Genomic DNA, 9,940 nt, shown 5'->3' on the forward strand with positions numbered 1-9,940 from the left:
ATTGATGTCTCATTTATACATAATTCAAACACCAGACAAAAACATTTAAAGTGATTTCAATGAAAACAGTGTTTGCTACAGTTGTGGGTGTCCACCAGGAAGACCCCAGAATCCTACAGGACACAAGCTTATTTTCCTTCAAATACAAACTGTTGATAGGTCAGGAATTTTTTTTTCGTTCATCTTGATTAACTTGGGTATTTCTTTTTTACATTTTGATTGTTATTCCCTTTCCTCGTCTCTGGACCAATATATCACTAACGAATGCTCCTCCCCTTCTCTATGGGTGTTCCCCTCCCTATACTCCCCCCATTACCACCCTCTCCCCAACAATCACATTCACTGGGGGTTCACTCTTGGCAGGACTAAGGACTTCCCCTTCCACTCATGCTCTTACTAGGCTATTCATTACTACCTATGAGGTTGGAGCCCAGGGTTAGTCCATGTATAGTCTTTGGGTAGTGACTTAGTCCCTGGAAGCTGTGACTAGTTGGCATTGTTGTTCATATGGGGTCTCAAGCCCCTTCAAGCTCTTTCAGTCCTTTCTAAGATTTATTTTTTATAAAGTCATAGTACTGTGCCCTTAGGAAGACACTTAGTTCCTCATATGGTTTACCTATTCATAAATTACAGCCTATAATTACACCTTCTATGTGTAAAGCTAGAAGATTAGAATGCGAGCCTATGTTAACTATTTTAAAAAGTATATCAATGTTGGCTAGACCAAATGTTAATTCTATTTTGTTAACCTTAGTTTAACTTGAAAGTTTTTAAACCTGGCAGGCTGCCTATCAAACTTCATTTCTCCCTCAGTTCCCATAGATGCTCTACCACAGTCTCACCTCCTAGAATGCATCAAACCCCTGTGGCTTTCTACCTGCCCCATCCTTTCCTCTCATCAGTGGATCCTAAAGAGCTTCCCTTTGCGTTCTCCCTCTCCTCACTTGTTGCTTTGTCCGAACACACAACCACTGTTCCCATTCCTGCTAATTTCAAAGGTCACTACTGCCAGGGCTACATGTAGGATGATGTTGGATCCATAGAAATCCTTCTGCTTCTCCAAACACAAACTCTGAATCCCATCCCCAGCTCTGTAGCATAAAACCTGCTGCAGTCTCCATTTCCCTGCTATATTAGTGGGGATCACAGGGATCACAAAGATCTCTAACTCTAACTCCTCCTAATGACCCCATGATCACACCCTCCAATCCCAGCAGGCACAGGCTGGAAACATGCAAGCAGAGCAGGCTATAAGAACAGATGCATACAAAGTTTCTACAATGCACCAGAAAGCCACCATACTATCCTCCTAAAATCCAGGAATCAGAGAGAAAGAACAAAATACTCATCCTGGAGAGACAAAAGCAGATCTCATCACCCAGACCTATAATCTTCAGAGCTTCAGGTGCCTAGATGTCAGCCTGAAGAGCACAACTAATAACATCCAGGACAGCATGTACCCATTGGAACCCAGCAACCCTACCATAGCAGAAATATTCCAACACAGCTAAAGAATGGGACAAGACCTTAGAGCAGCCTTATGAAAATGATAGAGGCGCTTAAAGAAAAATCAAAGACTTTCTAGAATTAAGTGAAAATGGATATACATCATTCCAAAATTTATGTGACACAGTGAATGTAGATATAAGTGGAAAGTTCATAGCAATATGTGACTAATTGAAAAGTGGAGAGAACTGCTTCCTGCTCTCAAACCCTGTGGGAGAGAGAGCTCACCCCCCGGACAGGTGGGCACTCCTGAGACTGCAGAGAGGGAGAGATCACCAATACTGCTCACCCCTGCCTACATCCCTGGCCCAAGAAAAACTGTATAGGGCCTCTGGGAACCAGAAGATTGGGGCATTCAGGCCTGCAGCACCAGGGACACTGTCTGGACCAGAACAGACCCCATCTACAGCTCCCTGCACCCAAAAACCGAGGGAAGGAGAGCTAAACTTTCAGAGGGGCAGACACGCCTGGAAAGCCAGAAGAGACTACACTCTGCCCACATTTCTAACTCCAAAGAAAAATGCCTAATGCCATCTGGGACCCCGGTGCATGGGGCCCAGGGAAAAGTCAGTTCAGGCCCTCCTGGTTGCCGCACTCACGGAGAGCTAAAAAGTAGCCCCCAAGGAACAACTTCAGCCGCAGGACCAGAGATAAGACCAACTTTTATGCTCAAAGCGACCTGCCTGGTGGACTCAGGACTCACAGGGGCAAAATTCCTCTGGGATCGGACACTTCCGGTCTTTAGTTGGAGCTGGCACCTTGCCTATCTTGTCAAACAGCTCCCTGCTCCCAAACCCGTTGAGAGAGAGCTCACCACCCAGACAGGTGGGCACTCCTGAGACTTCAGGGCAGGAGAGACCACAAGTACTGCCCACCCCTGCCCACATCTCTGGCCCAAGAGGAAATTGTATAGGGCCTCTGGAAACAGGAAGATAGGGGCATTCAACACTGCAGTTCAGACACCACCCAGATCTGAAGGGACCAGGTCAAACAGCTCCCTGCACCCAAACCTGTGGGAGAGAGAGCTAAACCTTCAGAGGGGCAGACATGCCTGGGAAGCCAGAAGAGACTACACTCTTCCCACATTTCTGACTCCAGTGGAATCCACCTAAAGCCATCTAGGACCCCAGTGCACTGGGATCCCCGGGAAAACCAGTTCAGGCCCTCCTGGTTGCAGCCCTCATGGAGAGTTCAAAAGCAGCCCCCCCATGTGCAACTTCAGCCCTGGGACCACAGACAAGACAAACTTTTCTGATCCAAGTGACTTGCCTGGTGGACTCAGGACACAGGCCCACAGGAACAGGTAAAGACAAGTAGACAGGAAAGACTACTCTCTGAAAGCAGAATACTCTGTTCCCATAACTGGCTGAAAGAAAACAGGAAAACAGGTCTACACCACTCCCTACACACAGGCCTATAGGACTGTCTAGCCACTGTCAGAAATAGCAGAATAAGGGAAAACCAGAGACATCCTGATGGCAGGAGGCAAGCGCAGGAACCCAAGCAACAGAAACCAAGACTACATAGCATCATCGGAGCCCAATTCTTACACCAAAGCAAACACTGAATATCCAAACCCACCAGAAAAGCAAGATCTAGACTTAAAATCACATTAGATCATGATGATGGAGGACTTTAAAAAGACATAAAGAACTCCCTTAGAGAAACGCAGGAAAACACAAATAAACAGGTAGAAGCCTACAGAGAGGAACCACAAAAATCCCTGAAAGATATCCAGGAAAATACAATCAAACAGGTGAAGGAATTAAAAATGGAAATAGAAGCAATAAAGAAAGCACAAAGGGAGACAACCCTCGATATAGAAAACCAAAGGAGAGACAATGAGCCATAGATACAAGCATCACCAACAGAATAAAAAGATATAAGAGAGAATCTGAGGAGCAGAAGATTCCATAGAAACCATCAACCCAACTGTCAAAGATAATTTAGAACAGAAAACACGTGGAGAGATATCATACTTGAGACATAGGAGCACTCCTGTAAGCTCTAGATAGAAATGTGAAAAAAAAAAAAAAACAAAACAAAAGCCAAAACACATACAAAGGAGTAGTCAGAAAGAAATAGTCAAACTCAACGTTAATGTCAATAAAGTTGAAACAATACAAAGTATCAATAAAACAAATGTCTCTCAGGCAGAAATCCACTACCCAAAGACTACAATGGACAGACCCATGGCTCCAGCTGCATATGTAGCAGAGGATGGTTTTTTTGGTCACCAATGGGAGAAGAAGCCCTTGGTTCTGCCAAGGCTGGACCCCAAAAGACAGATGAATGTAAGGAGGGTGTCAGACAGGGGGATAGTTGGGGAGGGGCAACACCCTCACAGAAGAAAGAGAAGGGGATTGGAGAGGGGAGCCTGTGGCTGGGAAACCGGGAAAGGGAATAACATTTGAAATGTAAATAGAAATATTCAATAAAAAATAAGTGTAATTTAAAAAAAACAAGTAGAGATGCTCAGATTACAAATGATAGCAATTAAAAATATTGCAATCATCGTTACCATGATTTGATCATTACACATTATGCACTCTGCATACCCCCCATACACACATACATATTGAAGAATCAGGGAGATATTTGGAAGGGAAGCATTCCAGGGTGAATGGAGGGGGACAAGAGAGGGATATGGAGGCTGAATATTGTCAAAACAAATCACAGACATATAAAAAAAAAAGGTAAACTAAAACAAAGAGTTTGTTCTTTGAGAAAATCATAAGATCAGCAATCCCTTACCGAAATTAACTAAATGTTGGAGAAAGCCAGAGAATCCTCTGGACATATTTAAAAGCCTTTACTCCATTACAGTGAAATCTCTAAGAGATAGGGTTAAAATCCTCAATAGGTCCCACTTACAACAGTAAAATCAGGATCATGGGGGAGGGAGAGGGGAAGTGATGGCAGCTTATGGACAGGAAACGAGGAAGGGGAATAACATTTGGAATGTAAGTAAAGAAATATAACTAACAAATTTTTTGAAAAAAAGAATAAAAAGAGACTTATATGCCCTAGTGAAATAGAACCTGTCATTATAAATCACTTCTCCACAAGAAAAAGAAATCTCAGGATAAGATGACTTTAGGACAGAATTCTACCAGAATGTCAAAGAGGAGCTAACATCAGTACTCCTCAAATGAGTTCACAAAATGGAAGTAGAGGAAACAGTTGACAATGCATTCTAGAGGGCCACAGTTACCTAGATACTCACATCACACAATGACCCAGAAAACCAAGATTACAAACCTATTTCCTTTATGAACACAGATGCAAAAGCAAACAATAGAGTATTTCCAAACAAAATCCAAGACCACATCTAGAGAATCATTTACCAAGATAAAGAAAGTTTCATCCCAGAGATGCAGGGATGGTTCTGCAGACTAAATTCAATACATGCAATCTACCATATAAAAGAACTGAAAGAAATAGCCACATGAAGATCTCATTACATGTAGAAAAGCCTTTGACAAAAATCAGGACCCCGTGGTAACTAACACAAGTCTTGGAGAGATTAGGGATACAAGGGACATAGCTAAAAATAAGAGCACAATTTAGACCATAACCATAAACAGCATCAGGTTAAATGGTGAGAAATTCAAAACAATTCCAGCAAAATCAAAATGAAGGTAAGATTTTCTACTTTCTCCATACTCATTTAATATAATACTTGATGTCTTATGTAGAGCACTAAGAAAAGTGAAGGAGACTAAGGGGACACAATTCAGAAAGGAAGAAATTAAAATATTGTTTGCAGATGATATGAGAAACATTGCTGACCCTAAAACTCTACTGGAGAATTCGTACAGCTGAAAAACACTTTCAGCAAAGGAACTGGATACAACATTAACTATAAATAAAGAAACTCAGCAGTCCCCCTTTATACAAAGGACAAACAGCCTGAGAAAGAAATAGCCTCAGACAAAATAGAATACTCTAACTAACTGTGACCAAACAAATGAAGGTCTTACATAATAAAAGCTTCAAGTCTTTAAGAGACAAATTGAAGAACATTTGAGGTGAAAAGATCTCCCATATTCATAAATCAGTAGGATTTTCATTTCCTCTATTGAAAAGTTTACATGAATAACCATGAGAGCCCTGAAACTTGCTTAGATAGCTTGTTTAACACAACAGGAGCCCAAGCACCAAGATCAAGAATTAATAAGTGGGACATCACGGAACTGAAATGCTTCTATGAGAGATTTTTAGAGTGTTAATAGGACAAGATGGCAGCTTATTGAAATGCAAATATTTCACCAAACCAACATCTGATGGCAGACTAATTTACAAAATATACAAACATCTCAAGAATCTAAACACTATGAAACCAAATAAACCAACTAAAAAGGGGGTACAGGTCTGAATAGAAAATTCTGAATGGAGGAATCTCAAACATCTAAGAAGCATTTAAGCAAATGTTTAACATCCTAGGTTCTCAGAAAAGTGTAAATCAAAATGACTCTAAAAATCCATCTGATACTTCTCAGAATGGCTAAGTTCAAAAACACAAGTGAGAGCCCATGCAGTTAAGGCTATGAAATAAGTGCTGGTAGAAATGGTAACATGTACAGACGCTATGACAATCACTATGACTGTTTCTCAGATAACTGGGAATCCATCTCCAGGACATATACCCAAAGGACACTCAATCCTACAACAAGGTCATTTCCTAAATATGTTCAGAGCAGTTTTAATCATAATACCCAGAAACTGGAAACCTAGATGACACTCAAAAGAAGAATGGATAGGGAAAATTGCATATTTACTCAATAGAGCATTACAAGGTTGAAAAAAAAATCATGAATTTTGCAGGCAAAAGCCGTAGTGAGGTAATCCAGTCCCAGAAATTCACACAAAATGAATTCACTTGAAATTGGTTATTAGCTGTAATGCAAAGAACAATCATACAACAGACCCATGGGATCAATACCAAGAGAGCTCAAGTGTGGAATACAGGGTCCTCTCCACAGAGGGACAATAGTATAGATTCCCTGGTGACAGTGGGCAGGTGGAGATGGATAAAGCAAAGATGAGGGAACATTATGGAAGCAGAGAGTACTGGGAGAGATCAGTGGAAGTTAGACTCATTTCAGGGGTGAGGAAAGAAATCCAGTGCAATAGAAACTCCCTGGAATCTACAAGAGCAATTCTAGCAAAAACCCTTAGTAGGGATTTGAAGCCTGAACTGGCCATCTTCTGTAAACAGGTATGGCATCCAGTGAAAGGAATTGGAACACCTACACAGCCACTCAATCTTCAACCTATAATCTATTCCATATGGAAGGTGTCCTAGGGTAATAATCACACAGAAATTGTGAGTGTGGATACCAAGTGACTGGTACAACCTGAGCCCATGCCTCAAGCAGGAGCCCACACCTACCTGGCAGTGTCTGGAGGGCCAGGACCCAGAGGATGAATAGTCCAGAGATGTTAGGTAGAATCAAATACAACTGGGGAAAATGGCAATGGAGTTGTTCCTAATGATCCTCTGCTATACTTGTAGAAAGGAGTCTATCATAACTGTCACCAGAGAGTTTTCATCCAGCAATAGATTGGAGTAAAGGAAGAAACCTAAAACCAACTATTATGCAGAAGTCAGAGAATCCTGCAAAAGAGGGGAAGAAGGATTGTAGAAGGCAGAAGTGTCAAGGACACCACAAGTCAGGACTCAAAATATCAACTGACCTAAGCTAGGCCCATGGAGCTTGCAGAGCCTTCACGTAAAATTAGGGAGCCTGAAACACAGGCCCTGTTTATATATTTTATAGTTGAGTAGATTGGTGTTCTGGTGGTATTCATAACAACTGGAAGTCAGCCTGTCTCTATTGTGGATTGCTGTGTGTATGTTCTGCTTTCTCAAGAGTGCCTCTATTCAGGTGAAGTCAGGTAAGATCTTAATTAGTCAGATAAGGTTACAGCATGGAATAGGGGAGTGGGAGGAAGGGGCAGAGCTGAAGGTTTACAGAGGGGAGAGACAGAGTTAGATAGAGGGGGAGATGAGACAGGATATTGAGAGAAATGTTTAACCAGAACCACATGGCCTGAAAGAGCCCCAAGTTGCTATCGAAGGCAGTAGAGTAATGTAGGCTACATTTGCCCCATCTGGGTATGCGGCTTGGATTTATATCAATTGAGTTTTCACTTTTTAGTTTCGGCTTTTTCAGAGTTGAGGATTTACTGATATAAATCTGGCTGATAAATTACAAGACTCTGTACATTTGATTCTATGGGGTTATGAGGACTTATTCCAGCAGGATCCCTCTTTCTCCAGGCTGGCCTGGGAAGATCTGGGCATTTCTGAACCCTGCTATCCATGGGAACCAAGGGGGCAGAAAAGATCACTGTTGTTGGCAGCAGGATATAGCATGGACCGTTTTTTTATAATCACCAGGTATGTGTCTCTCACACTTTTGTCTGCTTTTGGGACCTCTTTCATCCTACTGGTTTGCAGTGTCCCACCTCAGTATGATGGCATGTGCCAGGCTTAATGTAACCTGTCCTGTTTGGTTGACATCCTTGGGAGGCCTGCTCTCTTTTGGAAGGAACCAAAGGAGTTGATGTGAAAGAGGGAATATTGGGGTTGGGGTGGTATATGGAGGAAATGAGGGAGGAGAAACTCTTGCTAAGGTGTAATATATAAGAGAAAACAATCAATAAATATGAAAATACCATAGAAAATGATTCATGTTCAAGACTTCTCAGGAGACTCTCAAACAAGATTCCTGGAGGCTCCACAGTAATTCTAGAAACTTCACTTTGTGATGCTAGGGTCTAACCCCTTCAGAACAAGGAAGAGAGGGCAGTGAACAAGGGATTCCAGAGTGTGCTCAACCTGAGTTCCAGATTGGGAAGATTTTGTTAGATCCATTTTTTTCCCAAAACACTTACAAGGAGCCTGACACCTCTACCACAAAAAGGAAACTGTTACAGCATACTTGATCATAATTGTCTTACTTCCTGAATAAAAAACAAACAGCAAACAAACAAACAAAAGCTTTGACTAGCCACCAGAAAGCCGGCTGCCAGTCTGTACAAGTACCTGTGACCCCATAAAATCAAATCTTCCCCAGCTTGTAATTTATTAGCCAGATTTATAACAGTAAATCCTCAACCCCAAAATGCCTACACAAAGAAATCAAAACTCCCTTGATATAAATAAAATTTTTAGTTGTGAAGTGGCTCAGCTTTGGGAGACAACTTTCATCCCTCTGGTTGTAATACAGATAAACCCTTAGGATCCACCATTAGTTCCAAACACTGAAGGTAGAGTTAGTTTGTAGAAAGAAGCACCAGTGTGAATGGAAAGTGAAAAATCAGAGAGGTATTAGACAGAAAAGGATGTGCCCAACTTTGACAAGAAGATATAGGAAGGGAAGCTATTCAAGAATTCAGTGCTATGAGTAAAGGATAGAGAGTCCAGTTTTAATGGGACAATGGTACAGAGAGAGGTTGAAGAGAGTACAAGAGAGACACAGGTAAAGACAGAACAAATCAGAGAGTGAGGTGGAGACAGAAGATTAGAACTGATTTCCAAAGTTAGTATGAGACCAAATGAGCAATTCACAGGAAGCTGAGAAAAGCCAAAATGAATCAGTTACAGTGGAGGGAAGTTTGAAACCAGAACAAATGAAATCAGGCAGCCAAAGATCAGAAATCACTAGAAAGTGGTGAGCTTATTCAGCCATAAATATCAGAAGCTGAGAACATTCTAAGCCTAGTTTGATTGGACAGAGGCTAGAACCTTCCAGGACTAGTCCTATGTCAGCAGACGAAGGCAAAAAGTCTCAAAGATGACAATTAATATGTGTAAATAAAAGTGACTTTTACAGGAAAGTATTTGACTGCTGCCTGGACTGAAACCTCTAGAGGTAAGTATGGTTAAAGCCTATTCAGTTTAGGTACCAGTTTCTAGAGACTGTGAAAGACATCACCAGATTCTCCTCTTTCTAGGAGTATGGACGTGTGCCACCCACAACTCATTGTCTGTGTAGTGTCACTGTGTCTCTTTATCTCTCTGTGCATCTTTGTTTCTCTCTACCTCATTCTCTCACTCTCTCTCTCTCTCTCTCTCTCTCTCTCTCTCTCTCTCTCTTTCCTCTCTCCTGCTCTGTCCACCTCAGAACTCACCTGTAGAGGATGTAGACTATGAAGTACGATTGAGGTGAATCCTGATAGTTAAAGTGATTGAATTGAAAAGCAATTAGGATATTCCTAAACCACACCTTTAAGTAAATCTTGGAAAGGATTTTTAAGTAGGAATTCTTCAGAGGAAATTACAACCCCCTCAAACAAATTTGGGGGAGTCACCACAAGGTCTGTGGGTCTTATTGGACTACATGATAGAAGAAAGCCACTATCAGAGGTTTGGGGCTCTGCTATGCCCACCATATAAGAGTTCTACCACCTGCTTTCCATTTTG

Source organism: Rattus norvegicus, chromosome 2 (genome assembly GCF_021556685.1).
Source record: "Rattus norvegicus strain SHRSP/BbbUtx chromosome 2, alternate assembly SHRSP_T2T, whole genome shotgun sequence".
NCBI classification, from domain to species: Eukaryota; Metazoa; Chordata; class Mammalia; order Rodentia; family Muridae; genus Rattus; species Rattus norvegicus.